Source organism: Symphalangus syndactylus, chromosome 4 (assembly GCF_028878055.3).
Source record: "Symphalangus syndactylus isolate Jambi chromosome 4, NHGRI_mSymSyn1-v2.1_pri, whole genome shotgun sequence".
NCBI classification, from domain to species: Eukaryota; Metazoa; Chordata; class Mammalia; order Primates; family Hylobatidae; genus Symphalangus; species Symphalangus syndactylus.
This window is the reverse complement of record NC_072426.2, coordinates 99,231,245-99,250,149: the sequence shown is the minus strand read 5'-3', so window position 1 is coordinate 99,250,149 and position 18,905 is coordinate 99,231,245. Positions and strand designations below refer to the sequence as shown.

The 18,905-nt window shown below is 36.3% G+C and overlaps 1 protein-coding gene and 1 pseudogene across 6 annotated transcripts in view; one reads left to right on the top strand and one right to left on the bottom strand.

Annotated features, from left to right (window-relative positions):
* The window catches only part of ADK (adenosine kinase), a 599,984-nt gene that overhangs the window by 271,001 nt on the left and 310,078 nt on the right, over positions 1 to 18,905 (top strand). The window lies entirely within an intron of this gene.
* On the bottom strand, positions 15,882 to 18,073 carry LOC129480388 (ras-related protein Rab-5C-like; annotated as a pseudogene).

Here is an 18,905-nt window from a genome sequence, read left to right as displayed (position 1 = left end):
TCCAAGCAGCTCTCTCCTCTCCAGTACTCTGCCCCAGCATGTGGTAGCCAGCTTGGCCCCCCTGAATGGAAACTACTTGACTCTATTTAGGTTCTTCCTTCCTGCTCTGCAACCTGGGAACTCTAGTCAAGGTGTAAGTTTGAGTAATTGTAGCACTTATTGTGCCCCTTCTTTGATTATTATCCAGTGCCTGAAAATTGTGTTTTCATATATTTTGTTCATTGTTAGTTGTTTAAGATGGGAATATAAATCTACTCCCTGGTCCTTCATAGTGGTTGGAAGTGCAAATCTCTAGGTTGATTTTGGTTTTTCCCTTTTTCAGGTAACTCGCTTTTTTTTTCAAGATTGCCTAATTTTTTTGTTTGAATTTGAGTCTTGGTCTGTTGCCCAGGCTGGAGTGCAGTGACACAATCTCGGCTCACTGCAACCTCCATCTCCTGGGTTTGAATGATTCTCCTGTGTCAGCCTACCCAGTAGCTGGGATTACAGGCACCTACCACCACGCCTGTCTGAGTTTTGTATTTTTTTTTTTTTTTAGTTGAGATGAGGTTTCACCATTTTGGCCAGGCTGGTCTTGAACTCCTGACCTCAAGTGATCCACCCGCCTTGGACTCCCAAAGTTCTGGGATTACAGGCATGAGCCACTGCCCCCAGCCTGAATTTGAATTTGGTAATAACTATGATTTATCTCTATGCAAATTCTGTATTGAGTTTTCCTTGAACAATGTATTCATTTTAAACTGTAGATTTCATTCCCAGTTAACTTTCTTGTCCCCAAATATTGTTTCTCCTTTACTTGACCTATTGGAGTGTCAGAAAATAACCATAACCATCACTGATAAATGTGTTATGAGGAATATTAGAGTAAAAGTGGAAATTCCAAGTTGTGGTGAGAAAGTACAGTAGACCCTTGAACAATGTGGGGGTTCTGGGCACTGACCTCTTCGAAAATCCACATACAACTTTTACCTCCTCAAAAACTTAACTACTAATAGTGGGTAATTGGAAGCCTTACTGATAATGTAAATAGTTGATTAACACATATTTTGTATATGTATTATATTCTGTATTCTTACAATAAATTAAGCTAAAGAAAAAATAATGCTATAATATCATATGGAATGAAAATATATTTATTATTAAGTGGAAATGGATCATCATAAAGGTCTTTATCTTAGTCATCTTCATGTTGAATGGGCTGAGGAGGGGAAGAAGAAGAGAAGGAGGGGTTGGCCTTCATGTCTCAGAGGTTCGCAGAGGCAGAAGAAAATCTATGTATATAGGTTGACCCGCACAGTTCAAATTCATATTGTTATACTATCATTCGTAATCTTAAATTCATCTTCAGGTTGATTTAATGTCAGAATTCCCTCAAATATTATTCTAGATTCTATAAAATGTTCTAGATACCATTTTATCACTTAAAAATAAATGTGAAAGCTCTCAGCTAAGATATAGTTGTTCATCTATGTGTATTTACTAGTATTGTAATTTTTTGTAATTTCTTAGTCACCTCTGCGTAGTGTTTGGATTACATTGTGAGTACAGTAGGATTTTGTTTAGAAATCCATGCATTATTTCAAATAACATCTCTTTATGATAGGAAAAAAGGTTCCAAGTTTGAAATAACACTGTAAAGAACTAATCACCTTGCAAGTTTAGGTTTATTATGGGGAAATTTTTAAACTTTAGGTGTTAAAAAAATATTTAAGAAATAGATTTTAACAAACTTTCAGTACCTTGTGACTTACCCTGCATAAACAAGGTCAGCCAAATTTGTACCCTGTTTCATGGAATAGAAATCAAACACTGTAAGTGAAAGAATAATAAGTCATATCTTGTCAATAATTTTGTGAGAATATGAGACTTGCGGTGAGTTTTCCTTCAGCACTCATGCCTGTTTTCTTTTTTAAATTATTTTTTCAGTTCCTACGTCTTATTACAGGTCTTCTCTTTTCCTCTCTTCATTTATTTATAACTCTGTCTTGACCACTTAACATCTGTTTTCAGCCTAGAATTTTACTACTTTGGAGAATGTGGTTTTTGTGAGGGCAGAGTTTTCAAATGTCACTAATGTTTGCTTCTGGAATAAGGGAAATATGATTATAGGTCAGTAGAAGAAACATGGTATGAAGAAATGTACAGCCTTGGCCTTAAGCAATAGAATTCATACTTACAAAGAAATAGAAGTATATGTATATTAAAGGCAAGTAAGAATCACTACCAAATGTTTACGTTTTACATCTCCTGCTTTGTTTGCCCTATAGGTTTTTCATACCTATGCCATGAGTAACAATTTTTCTTAGTAAAACTTTCATTTATGCTCAGTTACAATTAAATATCTTTATCAGCAATCTAAAAGCAATAAAGCCCTTAAAATGAGGTAGTGTGATAAATTATAAGAAATCTCATCTAAGAAATCATGTATTTGAAATTTTACGTGTCAGTAATGTGGTTTGTGTCCATTGAGTTAACAAGTTAGAATGAATTTATAATTAAATAAATAATTTCTATTTTTTAGGATTTGGTTATCTTTTGGCGGTATTTACCAAAAGATATGGTTACACTAAAACGTAACTAGAAATTTAAAAAGATTGCTCAAAATTTCATGCTCAGAATTTAGAACGTGTCATCTAGTATTCTTTGCTCTGTCATGAAAAGATTTGAGAAAGTTTCAGTGAAAGTGAATTAAGTTGTTTTGTAATGGTAACCTAATAGAAATTGAAGTAATATTTTTTTTTAAAAAAGGTAAGTATTACTTATTTAGGCCAGGCACAGTGGCTCATGCCTGAAATTCCAGCCCTTCGGGAGGCTGAAGTGGGTGGATCACCTAAGATCAAGAGTTTGAGACCAGCCTGGCCAAAATTTTTAGTAGAGACCAGACCATCTCTACTAAAAATACAAAAATTAGCCAATCATGGTGGTGCACGCCTTAGTCCCAGCTGCTGGGGAGGCTGAGGCAGGAGAATCACTCGAAACCGGGAGGCAGAGGTTGCGGTGAGCCGAGATGGCGCCACTACACTCCAGCCTGGCTGACACAGCGAGACTCTGTCTGAAAACAAACAAACAAACAAACAAAAACTTATTTAAACTGATAGCTTTAAACCTTATTGGACTATGGAACAAGCCTTTGTAACATGGAACAAGCCTTTGTAATCTGTGATGTTACAATAAGTACACTTTGGCAGAGTAAGTGAACTAATGATTTTTTTAATAATTTAAGCTAGTCTGTGAATGACAGTTGATTAAATAATGTCACAGCTCTTTATATATAACATTAGAGTTCAAAGTATTTTTGGAATTTATTAATTTATAATATTCTTCTGAGATTATTAGAGATGTGGGATAGCTAAACTGTGTCTCACCTTTTATCATTGTTCCAAGTGCAGTTTTGAACTCGTATGTGTTAGAACTCCCATTATATTGGTCAAATCGATGATCACCATATGATCACCATATGATTTTATTCCTGCATTTTTGCCTCAAATTTTTAACTGTCCTATTCTGGACTGCTTCATTAACTTCATTAGGGATTAACTATGAATGTTTAAGCCTTTATTTTACAATGTCCTTGCCGGTGTCCTTAACTATTTCATTTATAAATACAGAGAATAAAATGAAAAAAAAAATCTGTAGAGTTGTTTGTTCTATTTGGAGCTTTTCATGTTGGTGTAAAATTCCTGACACTTAACACATATGAATCTTTTTCATTCATGTTTAATAATTTTATTTGAGAGTCACTTCAAGTAAAGCCCAAACTGTGTTAACATTTGAGTTAAGCAAAGACATCTTTGCTTAACAATAAAGCAAATATCACAATAAAGCAAGTCACATGAATATTTTGGTTTCTGAATTTATATAAAAGTTATGTTTACACATCTTTAAAAATATACATACTTTAATTAAAAATACTTTGTTGCTAAAATTGCTAATGATCATCTGAGTCTTTAGCGAGTAAAAATCTTTTTGCTGTTGGAGGATCTTGCACCAGCGCTGATGGCTGCTGACTGCTCAGGGTGGTGGCTTCTGAAGGTTGGAGTAGCTGTGACAATTTCTTAAAATAAGACAACAATGAAGTTTGCAACATCAATTGACTCTTCTTTCATAAAAGATTTCTCTGTAGCATACAATGCTGTTTGATAGCATTTACCTACAGTAGAACTTCTTTGAAATTGGAGTCAGCCCTCCCTAACCCTGTTGTTGCTTTAACAATTGTGTTTATGCAGTATTCTGAATTTTTCGTTGTCATTTCAACAGCATTCATAGCGTGTTCACCAGGAGTAGATTCCATGTCAAGAAACCACTCTCCGTGTTCATCTATAAGAAGCAATTTCTTATCCATTCAAGTTTTATCATGTGATTGCAGCAATTCAGTCCTGTCTTCAGGCTTCACTTCTAATACTAGTTCTCTTGCTATTTCCATCACATGTGCAGTGACTTCTTCCACTGAAGTCTTGAAGCCCTCAAAGTCATCCATGAGTGTTGGAATCCACTTCTTCCAAACTCCTATTAATGTTAATATTTTGACCACCTCACATGAATCATGAATGTTCTTTTTTTTAAAAACAGGGTTTTACTCCTGTCAGTCAGGCAGGGAAGTGCAGTGGCACAATCACTGCACATTGCAGTCTCAACCTCCCAGGCAGTCTCAAGCAATCCTCCCACCTCATCATTTGTTTTATTTTTGTGGAAACAAGGTCTCACCATATTGGCCAGAATGGTCTCGAACTCCTGGGCTTAAGTGATCTTCCCACTGCGGCCTCCCAAATTGCTGGGATTGTAGGTGTGAGTCACCATGCCCAGCACGTGAATGTTCTTAATGATGACTAGAATGATGAATTATTTTCAGAAGGTTTTCAATTTAGTCTGCCTGAACCCATCAGTTGAGTCACTATGGCAGCTATAGCCTTATGAAATATATTACTTAAATAAGATTTGAAAGTCAAAATTACTCATTGATCCATGGGCTTCAGAATGAATGTTGTTTTAGCAGCCATGAAAACAACATTCATCTCCTTGTACGTCTTCATCAGAGCCCTTGAGTTACCAAATGCATTGTTAATGAGCAGTAATATTTTAAAGGGAATCTTTTTTTCTGAGCAGTAGATCTCAACAGTGGGCTTAAAATATTCAGCATATCAGCCGGGCACGGTGGCTTATGCCTATAATCCCAGCACTTTGGGAGGCCAAGGCAGGAAGATCACCTGAGGTCAGGAATTTGAGACCAGCCTGGCTGACACGGTGAAACCCCATCTCTACTAATAATACAAAAATGAGCTGGGCATGGTGGTGCACACCTGTAATCCTAGCTACTTGGGAGGCTGAAGCAGGAGAATTGCCTGAACCCTGGAGGCAGAGGTTGCAGTGAGCCAAGATCGTGCCATTGCACTCCAGCCTGAGTGACAAGAGTGAAACTGTCTCAAAAAAAAAAAAAAAATTCAGCATACCATACTCAAACAGGTGTGCATTCATCCAGGCTTTGTTATTTCATTCATAGAACACAGGCAGAGCAGATTTAGCATAACTCTTAAGGGCTCTAGGATTTTTAGAATGGTAAATGAGCATTGACTTCAACTGAAAGTCACCAGCTGCATTAGTCCCTAAAAAAAAAGAGTCGTCCTATCCTTTGAAGCTTCGAAGCCAAGCATTTACTTCTTTTTAGCTGTAAAAGTCTTCGATGGCATCTTCTTCCGGTAGAAGACTCTTTTGTCTATGTTGAAAATCTGTTGTTCAGTGCAGCCACCTTCATCAATGATGTTAGCAAGATCTGGGTAACTCATCAGCACCTGCTATTTTACCTTGCACTTTTATGATATGGAGATTGCTTCTTTCTTTCAACCTCACAAATTAGCCTCTTTTAGCTTCAGACTTTTCTTGCACAGCATCCTCACCTCTCAGCTTTAATAGAATTGAAAAGAGTTAAGGTTGTGCTCGGGATTATGCTTTGACTTAAGAGAATGCTGTGCTGGTTTGGTGTTCTATACAGACCACTAAAACTTTCTCCATGTCAGCAATAAGCTTATTTCACTCTCATTCATGCGTTCACTGGAGTAGCACTTTTAATTTTCTTTAAGAACTTTTTCTTCGCATTGATAACTTGCCTGTTTGTTGTAAGAGGTCAAGCTTTCAGCCTGTCACACCTTTTGATATGCCTTCCTCACTAAACTCAATCATTTCTAGCTTTTGACTTAAAGTGAGAGACATGCAACTCCTCCTTTCACTTGAACACTTAGAGATCATTGTAGAATTATTAATTGGCCTAATGTCACTATTGTTGTGTCTCAAGAAATAGGGAGGCCTTAGGAGAGGTAGAGAGATGGGGTAATGGCCAGCTGGTAGAGCAGTGAAAACACAACATTTATCCGTTAAGTTCACCTTCTTCTATGGGTGTGGTTTGTGGCATCCCAAAACAATTACAATAATATCATAGATCAGTGATCACTATAAAAGATATAAAAGTTTGAAATACTGAAAGAATTACCAAAATATGACAGAGATCCAAGTGAGCACATTCTGTTGGAAAATAATGACACCATACTCAAGGCAGGCTTGCCATATACCTTTGATTTGTAAAAAAATAAAAAATAAAAAAAGGTATCTGTGAAGTGCAATAAAATAAGGTATGTTTATACCAAAACAGACTTAATTATGCTATTTCTTACCATTAGTATTAGAGTTCAGTTTCTAATGTTTTTCATTTTCCATATGTTGTTGATGTTCAGTGAGTTACACAAATTATATACTGTTGTTACCTCCACCTTAGTAGGGAGAATCTTTGATTTTTGCTGGATAAATTTTCAAACAAGAGTGTGATTATAGGCTGGGCGTGGTGGCTTACGCCTGTAATCCCAACATTTTGGGAGGCCGAGGCGGGCAGATCACTTGAGATAAGGAGTTCTAGACCAGCCTGGCCAACATGGCGAAACCCCCTCTCTACTAAAAATACAAAAATTAGCCAGACGTGGTGGCGCATGCCTGTAATCCCAGCTACTTGAGAAGCTGAGGCAGGAGAATGGCTTGAACCTGGGAGGCAGAAGTTGCACTCCTGCCTAGGTGACAGAGTGAGACTCCATCTCAAAAAAAAAGCAAGAAAAGTGTGATTATAGAGATCCTATTTGTGTTTATTTTTAATTTCTCTAGAATTTGTTTTCTTCAATAAGTAAAATTCTAATACCAGTTTTTTTTTAGAGTATCACTGTGATTTTTATACAGAAAGACTTTCTCCAAATTGGAGAATGTACTCTTTTATTCTTGTAATTTTTCTTAAGTCTGATTTTTGGCAGCTACCAAAAGTAAAGCTCTCTACCAAGACAGAGAAGAAATCTTTGGGAATATTAAGTAATGTTATTTTTCATCACACTGACTAACCTTTTTACTAAGAAGAATTGGGATAGTATTGGTTATGGGAGCTTAGAGCCCTAAAGATAAAGATTGGAAGATTTTGTGTTGTGGACTTGTGGCACTGTAACAAAGTCTGGGAATTTTATGTGAAATTGGAAACCACACTATGTGCTAATTGCCTCAGAATGGTAAGAAAATAAGCATATGTATAGCATTTAGTTGTTAAGACAGTAGGCACTTATGCAGAGCCCCAAATGAATTAACAAATCATCTACTGAAATATTTTCACTTCTGTTTATGTATTTTAGACCAATCAGCAGTTGCTTGAGAAAATGAAATGTTTACTAAATCTCTTTAATAAACATGTTTAAGAGAGGAAAAACTTATAAACATTCGGATGGCAGTGTACATTTTTATGTGCTAGTTGTCATATCTTTGAAATTGTATGTAAACTGGACATAAACAATCAAGTGTCTACAGAAGCGTATCTGTCTTCCAACATATTTACTGAACATATTATAGAATCTTTATAGTTTAATATGATTTACCCCACATGTTCTGTTGTTGCTATCTTTTCAGATAAAGTTGAATTTAATCTTTCTTAACAGCTTTTACTGAGGTATTTATGAACCATTGAGTTCACCCACTTAAAAAATATCATTCAGTGGCTGTTAGTGTATTTACAGAGTTCTGCTACCATCACTGTAATCTAATTTTAGAACATTCACATCACCACAAAAGGAAACGTTATACCCATCAGCAGTAATGCTCCATACCCCCTGGATTTAATCTTATATCCACATCTCTCATAATAATTTCAATGATATCTAGTTATTATGACTACAAACAATACAATTGTTCCTGATTACACAAATAATGTATTTATGTCTTTATTGTTGGCATGTAATGGAAGACATAATAAGTCTACTTTGATCTCTTGCTCTTACCTATTTATTGCAAGTGTTATAAAGAGTCTTTTAAGCTTTTGTTCATATATATAAATATATATATACACATACATTTATATATATACACACACACTCTCACATATATTACACACATATATATATGTAATGCTACCATGTTTGAGGGTCATGAGGGTCAATTCTTTGAAATAGTAGTTCTGATTTGGGTGGAGACATGGTACGTGAAGCTTAAAAAAACCATTTGGTAAATTGGTATGAAAAAATGAGAGAACAGGCCGGGCGCGGTGGCTCACGCCTGTAATCCCAGCTCTCAGGGAGGCAAGAGGCGGGAGGATAGCTTGAGCCCGGGAGGATAGCTTGAGCCCAGGAGTTCGAGACCTGCCTGGGCAATATAGCGAGACCCCGTTCTCCCGAAAAAGAAAAAAAAAAAAAAAAGACGAAAAAATGAGAGAACAACATTTTTCCTTTTTGGTACTTAGCAGGAAGGCAAGTTCTTGTATGAACCCATATTTCCTGTTACCCATTTTCAGACCAGTATTGGTTTCTCATCTATGTAATAGGGATCTTTTGACTCTAACCTCTTAAATCTATCATGTGTTTTCTTTCTTCACCTTGGAAATAGTTTCTTGAAGCCCCAGACTTCTAGAGCACATTCATATTAACTAACATTGTCCTGGTTTACTAATTAGGGATATTAGTAAATCCTAAATAGTTGAAGACGTTCTGAAAGATATATTGCTGCTTTTTAAAAATTTATTTATCTTGTTCTCTATACAGATTTCTGGCACAAGGTTTTTTTTTTTTTTTTTTTTTTTCAATTGTAGTAAGTCCATGGATGCTTTTCTCCATAACTTTCCCATTTTCCCTTATCACACCCTCACTGTAAACATCTAATTTCTGTCCAGTCTCTCAACTCTTTTCAGCTCTGCTGTCCTAACTAATCATTTTTTGTATTCATCTCTCAAAGTATTTGTTTCTGTCTTCATTCTATAAGTAACCAGATTATTTAAGATTATTTTGTATTACAGAAATAGTAAAAATCAAATAAAATACCAAATGTAGAATAGTCCACCAAAAATGTTTTATTTCATCTTTTCCAGAGAGGTACATGTATAATAAAGTAAATGAGCATTATATATTTTATTATTTATCCTCAATAATATTTTTTTCACAGGTATGTTGCTTCCTGTAAGTTTAACTTTTTTAATGTGAAAACTACAATAAACTAAATTAAATTTTAAAAATATTTTACTTACTAAAGTCAACTGATGTTTTCCTGGTAGATTGATAGGCTTCTTGTGGTAGTTTTTAATCATTTGCAAGTTTTGAGCCCACTTCTAAAACTTTTCTCATTGTAAATATGTATTTCCTTTCTTATATTAACTGAGAATTTGTTTTTATAAAAATAAAGTGGGGAATCAGACTCAAGGTGAAATGTTGTAGACTTAGTGCCAGCAATAAGCAGAATTATTTAAAATCATTCAAATATCTTTAATTCCTTTGTTGTCTTTTTCAAAAACTGTACATTTTAACTACATTAATATAGCTGAAGACTTTTTAAGGCTTAGTTTTCCTTTATAGATATTCCCTAATTTCATTTTTATTTCAGTCTGTCAGGGTTGTGATTATGATGTTTTAAGGTAAACTGTAGTGTTTTCACATCCTCAGATGAACTGAATTGGGACAATACTTTATAGGAAGTTTTTTATATAGTATGTAGACACATTGGTAAAAATCAATATGTCCACCGGTTTATTAGTTTCACAGGTGCTTCCATAATTCTTAGTGTACTCTTGGGTATTTTAAATTATCATATCCTGACAGCAATCCTGAAACATGCCAGTGTTATAAAGCCTTATTTCTGAGAACTAAAGCAAGGCATCAGCGAACCATATCTGACATGCCATGTTAATTTCCATAACTATCATTTCTGGGAGGTGGTAGGATTTCTAAGGCATGGAGAATCTCAGTAAATCTACTTAAAAAAAAAAGCAAAATATCTATTTTATTACTGGGTTTCCATTCACGAGCCCTGACTGCTTCAGTCCCACTTAAATAATTTCAAAAATAGTGATAAGCATATTTTTTCTTTTATAGATTATTAAATATTTACTCACGTGCACAATATATCAAAACATTTTGAATTCTATATTCTTAGTGTTGGGTGTTCATGTTGTGAATGAAAACCTCATTCTGTTATCTCATAGCATATTTATATATACAAATAATTTTTGCCTTAAGTAGGAAAGAAACAGCTAAAAGATACATAGGTTATTTTGCTTTTTAAAATTTTAGCAAACTATTCTGTGAATCTTTTGTGTGTTTGGGGCTGTTTGTAGAGGAAAATTTCATCAAGCAACATTTTGGGAACATTGGCCTTTTGTACTCTTTCCTAAATAAACAGAAACTTGTACTCCCCAAAATAAAATGTTTCTTTGTATATTGTTACCTGCAAGTTATTGATAATGGAAGGAACACCTTTTCAATCCTTAGTCCCCTTTCCCCCAACACAGCTTTTAGATTGTAGATAAACTTCCCAGCTCAGTAATTAACTGAGCTCAGTCATTGCACCCTGTATCATGTGATTTTTTTTCCAGTGGAATACATTATTAGAGCACTTACACAGCCAGTCTAGCTGCAGCAGCCCAGGCGGCAACAGCAGTGCCATTTTTCACAAAGAAAATGTTGAACAGGAGCCAAATGTTTGGTGGCAGTCTGTTGCTAGGAAATCAAGGTCCTGAGGCGATTAATGACAAAGCAAGCAATAACAAGAAGGCAGAATTACAGATTTAAAAGAGAAAAAAGTGGTTGGTGTTATAATTACCCAAAGAAATCCGCACTCATTAAATTGGCTGTTTTTATGATTGACTTTAATTGGAGGTTAGCTCAGATATTTAGCTCCTTTCCCACCCCTTTAAACACACACAGGCACATAATCTGTAGAACTGCAGACTTGTTTTTCTAAGCATTGAGAGGAGCTTGCCCTGTAATTTGATCCCCACTGACAGATGCATTTTCTATGCTGCCATTTTGAATTAACCTATTGTAGAACAATTTTCTTCAGCCCTGTTGAATAAAACATCCAGTCTGATTACCTCCAATGGATTTGATAGAGTAAAAGAATGTACTTCTCATTGAAGTAGATTGTTTGCATGGACTCTACTGATTTTGAACTCTGCCAGTAAGCACAATCATTTGTAATAAATTTTCAAAGAAATTTGTGAGGAAAAGGTAGTGAGAGTCACCCTTTTATAGTTTAATGTTTGGGTACCTCCATCAAAATAATATAATTCTTATAAGACAGTGTTATTTTTCCAGTAAGCTTTTCACGTGGTTTTAGAAAAAAATTCTAAATCTTCATTTAGACTATTCATATATTTAGGAATAGAGTCTTGTATTTACACTATAAAATGACCATTCTTCCTCCCCAACAACAGTAGTTTAGTGCAAGACTCAATATGCAAAGCACTCTATTGCAAAAATATTTTTGGTATGTACAATATTTAAAGTGATTTTAAGATTGGCCTATTTCAATCTTTGAAGTATTTTCCCCCCCAAAGATCCCTTATTTAAATTTTTTAGGATGTGATAAAGCATATTACTAGAAAAGCATCAATTGGTCTTTCAGGTACAATACCAGAGGAAGCATCACAGTTTATTTACCTTTCAGAAGCTTTAAAAATAAAGTTACATGATGCCTCTGCTCTCCAGATTTCTAATCAAATCCTGGAACAAAAGGGCCAAGCACATTCTATCTGACAATGCACACACTGCTAATCAGATGCCAATGCCAAGCTGTCTGCTTTGTTAAATACTTAGCTTCCTAGAGGCAGGAAGACAGCTGCTATAAGTATGATGAAATTTTGTAGTTCAATCTATTTTTGCTACCCTTGGGCTACCAAGATACTGTTAATTTAGACCACCCCAATTGGTATACTTTAGGGATTTTTTTAAAGAGTTTGTAATTAAAATGATAAAACATCGTTATTACATTGAAGACCCTCTGTAAGTTTTACATTTGGCAGATACCTACTGAGATAACCCCAGCATGTAATTTACAACGATGTAATGGTTGTAACTGCATTTTAGAAAAAAAGAACTATAGGAAGCAAGTGCTTCCATTAGAAGAGTTTTTAAATCTGCTTCTGTTTCATTTAAATCTACTTCTATCCCCAAATTACTTACCTATAATTGACTATAGCAGCTATAAACCTTAAGATGCTGTCTGAATATTTTAAAAAAGTTATCACCCCAGACACTGCCACCAGGGGGAGGAAGCTAAAATCTTAAAGTTCTTAACTGATGATGATACTGCCAGTAGGTAGATTATATTGCTTAGCCCTACATAGTTAACTACTTCCCCCAGATAATACCGCCTTTTGGGACATGATTCTCACAACCTGTAATATGTGAAACCTGTAGACTTAGCACGCTATTAATTGTAAATAAAATGGAAACTTTCATACTCTAGTGGGTTGAGGTCGGGAAGAGGAAGTACAAATAAGCAACCTGGACATTTTTATTGTTTTTCTCTTATCTGTTAGTCTACTTGAAGAGCTATCCTTGAAAGTGAGTGCTTTAGATCTATGAAACTGGGCAGCTATCATACCACATCTATTAAGATCTAATAATCACATAATTAATATAGCAAAATGAATAGACTGTAAGGTAGTTTTCTATTTTTTTGTTACTACACTGTGATTTTGTTTTTAATAAATAGTTTTGGCTTTATTTTAAGCAATTAAAAATTCAAAACATTTTTATGACCAAAGCTTGTAGGTTCCATCCCTGGAAAATATTTTATAAATGCAGAAAGTAGTTGCTTAGGATTGGAATCCAACTCTGTTTACCATGAACAACTTCAAAGTTGATCTCATAATCTTGCACGTTGTGGAATAATACCACGAAAAAGTTAATTAAAGAATTAGATGTTTTTTCTCCTGTCTAGAACTCAATAACTTTTAAGTAGTAACTCTCCCTACAGTTTAACTGTTAAGCAGTAACTCTTCTGACAGTTTTAGGTTTTATTCTGTGAAGACTCATGATTTTTAATTTTTGCATCCTAATGTTTCAGTTATTTCAGGTATTGAAATTACAAATGATGGGAAAGAAAAGTGGTTGACTACAAAGGGGATACAAAAGGCAATTTTTAGGGTAATGTACTGTTCTGTACGGTACTATGGTGGTGGATACGTGATTCTATGCATTTGTTAAAGCCCAAAGAACTGTACATCACAAAGGGTTAATTTTAATGTATGCAGGTTTTTTAAATGTTAGGGATTTCAGGATGGAATGCAAGCTGTAACAAATGAATCTAATTGTATTACAAATGTATGGCATAACTTCACTGAATGGGTGGGGGAAAAGGAGCTGACCTAAGTAACTTTGGAAAATGGTGTTTTGATTGGACAATGTAAAGCTAAAGACTAAGAAACACTATAGAAACACTCTATTCTAGTTGGTAAATTTGTTTCTCATAACAGTATGGGTTAACAGTTCTGAACCCCTTTACATGTATCCTGGGATTGAACAAATAAGTAAATGGATGATGAATGGTGGAAGCTAGATTTCTCACTGTCAGGAAGGGATGTTACAGATAAATAAACAAGAGGGGAGAGCCAGAATGAAACCTGTAGTACTGGATTAGAGTTGGAGATATAAGTATTTACTCATGTTTAGCTTAATATATGTAGATGGATAGATGCAGAAATAATTATAGATACATGTGTATATGTGGATTAGTATACATGCATATGTTTCCTAGCTGTGTTTACTGAGAAGGCCTAGAAGCAGTGATACCCCAGTAGCCACAAACACATCCAATGCTCACATCCCAGTTTGTAAATCCTATTCTCCAATAAAAGGATCCAGGACTCCTTTTAAATATGACTGATTCTGAGGCTGGTGATGAGAAAATACAACATAAGCATGGAATATCTTGTAGTGCCAGAAGGCAAGAGATTTCTTAAAAATAATAAAGATTAAGCATGCCAAAAGGGACACATGAGCCAACATGAAAGAACTCTGAGTGACCATAGCTGGAATAATTAGAGCAACAAAATAAAACGTGTAGCATTGGATTAAGGATAAATTATTGAGTAAATATACATGAGTTCACAGTGTTATGTATAAATTGTATAAATAAGTAAATGGAGTAGAAGAGATAAATATCCCTGACAGAAGAATTCCAAATAACATATTGCCCCCTCCAGAAGGTGGATCCTACTTCCCTTCTCCTTGAGAGTATGAGCTGGATTGAGTGAGTCATATCCAAAAATTGAGTTTGGAAGACAGCGAAATACTGACTTGACTATTTCCATTGGAGAAAATTGGTAAACAACTATGTTAACTAAGTGATCAAGGTTAACATCACAAATGGGAAGTCATGTTGATGTGAAGAGGTGGAAACTTCATCTCTCTGATATTCTTTCCCTAAACATGTAGCCTCAATCTAATCATTAGGAAAACATCAGACAAATCCCAACTGATGGACATTCTACCACATAAGTTGAGCATTCCTGAAAACTGTCAAGGTTGTGAACAATGAAGAAAGACTACGAACATCTCACTGACAAGAAGAGTCTACAGAGTCATGACAAGTAAATGTTACATAGTTTCCTGGATCAGGTCCAGAATAGAAATAGGATATTAGTGTAAAAACTGGTGAAATCTAAATAAAGTCTTGACTTTAGTCAATAATCCACCAACATTGGTTTCTTGGTTTGGACAAATGTACCACATTAATGTAAGATGCTAAGATAGTGACATTAGAACAGATTGGATGAGGGGTACATAGGAAGTCTGTATATTAAACTTGCAATTTTTCTGTATATCTAAATTCCCAAATATAAAAAAAAATTTATTTGAGGTCGATCAATGGGCTGACTATATTGACAAGATACTGATAGGTTACATGTTGAAGAAAACATAGAATATAAAATAGAGAAAAAGTCAATTCCATCCCTTCCCACTCCCCCTTTACCTACCTACTCCCCAGTACTCATTATTGTGATTTGGTCAGAACAGGGCTTAGTGCCAGAGGTCACGGTGACTGAGGGTGGAGGAGTTGTGGGCAATGGGTTCATGGCTGTCACAATAATGCTGTGGCAATTCTGTGGTTTCCCAGCTGGGAGTTAGGAGTGGGGAGGGGGCTGCAGCCTGATGACAGCCAGCTGAAGGAAGAGCTACCTCTCCCTTCCCTAGCTGCTCATCACCTGAACCCAAGACCACGCCAAACAAGGTATGGATGCGGATGCTCTTGCTGAGTCTGTTCCGCAAGAGGCAAAGAAAGGGTAGTTGCTCCAACCCCGCCGTCATATACAAGGGTGAGGGGAACAGGAGCATGTGGCTGCTACCAGCAAAGGAAAAGTAGGAGAGCAATAGAAAGGGAAGGAAGTGGGAAGAGCAGAAAATCAATATTATTTAAAAAGTGACCTAAGACTTAAAATTGAATTAGTATTTGTACAGAAAGGCGCAGGTGGAATAACTCACTCTGGCCCTTGATCAGAGATTATATGGAGAAATGATTATATGGAGAAATCATGGTGGGCCCCTTCCCCTGTCCCCAGTGGTGGCCCCAGTTGCTGAGTGTGATTGGTGAGAATGGATTCCAGTCTAGTCGTTCAGGCAGAGGAAGTGGTTGCAGTGGGCAGGCAAGAGAGGCTCAGTTGCGCAGCACTGGCTCTTGCTGGCTGGGTGGTTCTCAGTTTTGGCCTGGAGCACCAGGTGCACTCTGGGGCTTATTCTTAGGAATCTTCTTAGCTCTCGCCATGAAAACTTCATTCACGTTCATTGCAGTCTTTGCTGATGTCTCCACAGTCAACTGTCGTCGTCTGCATAGTCCTGTGCTTCGTGGAATTCCAGGGCTCTCTTGCTGGCCAGGTCTGCCTTGTTACCCACAAGTACAGTGACAGTGTTGGGGCTGGCCTGCCTCTGTAGCTCCTTCACCCATTTCTTGGCTGGTGCAAATGTATCTTTTTTGGTGATTTCATAGTACGTGGGGGCTGGGCTATGATACTGCTCCTGTCCAGTGCTGCCCCAGATCTCAAACTTGACTATTGTGTCATCTAAGCAGACAGTCTGTGTAAGGAAGGCTGCTCTGATTATGCTCTCCTGGTACTCTCGAAATTGTCCCTTGATAAAGTGGAGGACAAGGCTGGATTTGGCCACCACAGACTCATTGTTCCCAGTGGCTGGTCCAGTAGGTCGTGTGCTGTGCCTCGCTAACCCGCCACTACCCGTCCAGCTGTTGTGGTACCAGAGAGCATGGGGATGGGAGCCACTGCTATGCAAAGAGGCACTTAGTTGGGAAGGGGGTCTCCAAGACGATGCAAGGGCAGTAGCATTACTTGGGGCTAGGGCTCAGACAGGCTGCGCGTCTCTCCCCCCACCTCTGGTGGTATCTCCAAATAAAAATTTTACTTAAACACAGAGACCATATATGTACTTAAACACCTGTCTAAAGAAATAAAATATGGCTGGGCATGGTGGCTTATGCCTGTAATCCCAGCACAGAGGCCGAGGCAGGAGGATCACCTGAGGTCAAGAGTTCATGACCAGCCTGACCAACATGGAGAAACCCTGCCTCTACTAAAAATACAAAATTAGCCGGGCATGGCGGCACATGCCTGTAATCCCAGCTACTCGGGAGGCTGAGGCAGGAGAATTGCTTGAACCTGGGAGGCGGAGGTTGCGGTGAGCCAAGATCCCCGCCACTGCACTCCAGCCTGGGCAACAAGAGCAAAACTCCGTCTCAAAAAAAAAAAAAAAAAAAAAAAAAAAAAATTGCCCTGCCTCTCTCTACCCCAGAGGGTAACCATTATCCTAAGTTTTATTATTATTATTCACATGCTTTTCTTTATAGCATAACCATATATGTGTCACTAACTGTTCTACTATATCTCATAACCTCTTATATAGTTTCCCTTTTTTGTCATATATGCTATGTTCTGGATAATTTCTTCAGATCTATCTTCTGATATTGGTAATTGTATCTTCAGCAGTGTCTCATATTCTGTTTTACCTGACATTGAATTTTATGTAATAATCATTACTTCCATTTTCATTTCTTCCCCGAAATCAGTTTACTTTATCATTTTGATAAACTCAACTTCATTCTCGTATATACAATCCTCTTATTTATTTAAATATATTAAACTTATTTTCTGTTTTGTGCCTAGCCTAATATTTAAAGCTTATGCAGTTCTGATTTTGCTGTCTGTTGTTTCCACTGGCTGTTACTCTAACTGCCTTATTTTCCTGTGTGTTAGCTTGTATTCGTTATTTGTGGTGATTTCTGAGACTGAGATGAAGATATGTTTCCAAAGACAGTATTTACATTTGAATCTGCCAAAAGTCTGGGGATACTGTCAACCTGGGAACACATTCAAATAAATGTTGGGCTTAAAGTCTTGTGGGCTGCATAGGTAACATGAGTTCCCAGATCCATAAACCTTCATGAGGGTGGGCTTGTGGTTAAATTTTCAGGGAAGATGTATTTACCTGCACCCAGCATCAAGTTTGAAAGAGGTTAATTTCCTTGCTTATTCCTTCTGTGGGGTAGACATCATTCTATTCAACTCTTACACTAAACGTGTGTAGCTCTTTAGGGTCCCAACTTTATGTGGAGAGTCTAATTAGACTTCATATCTTTAATATACCCTAGAATTTATCCCCTAAACCTTGGGTTCAGTAGTGTCCTGGTAAATATTTTAAAACTGGCTGTCCAGGGCAAAACAAAAATCCTAATTTCTCACATTTTTCTATTTCACACTATGGCTGATTTCATGACACCAACCTGAAGTCATTGAACGTGGAGTTGGGAAAAGATATGTACGGTTAGCTTTCTCGAGCCGACTCCAGTGTATCACTGCCAGTTCTGTACATGGCTGTGAAAACTGAAGCTCAATGCACAGGGCTTGGCATATCCCTCAGAATGAAAGAATCTGAGTGTTTGCCTACCCCCCTGGATTTCCATTTTTACTTTGTTTTAACCTTTTGATTATTCTGTGTCAACTTAGCAATATACTTCAAAAAAAGATTATTTTATTTTCTTTTTATTTTAACCCAGCATTTGTTGTTCTTTTTAGCAAAAGGCCAGTGTTAGGGTACCTATTTAGTCAGAAATAGAAGTCTCTGTTCTTGTTTGTAAGTATAATGTATTATTTTTCTTTTTGGGGAAATATAGAAAGAAGTGGAAGTCTCTGTTCTTGTTTGTAAATTTAATGTATTTTTCTTTTTGAGAAATAGAGAAGAGTACAGAGAATATAAAAATCACCCATAATCCTATCATATATGTTCATTTTATGTGCATGTATGTCTCTATACATTTTTATATAATTTGCATTATATCTACTATTTCACAATATGATTTTTGTCAATATATAATGAATGTTTGCTCATACCGTTAACTATTCCTTTAAAACAGCCCCCATTATATATGAGATTAAACATAAAATGCTGCACCATAGGAATTAGTATAATTGAGAAATTCAGTCTGTATTGCATTTGGAAATAATTTTGTGAAGGTTATTCATGCAGCATTATTAATAATTGCAAAATATTGGAAACCATATAAATGACCAGTTCTAGAAGATTGGTTGAATATACTCTGGAACATACATAATAGACTACTATGTT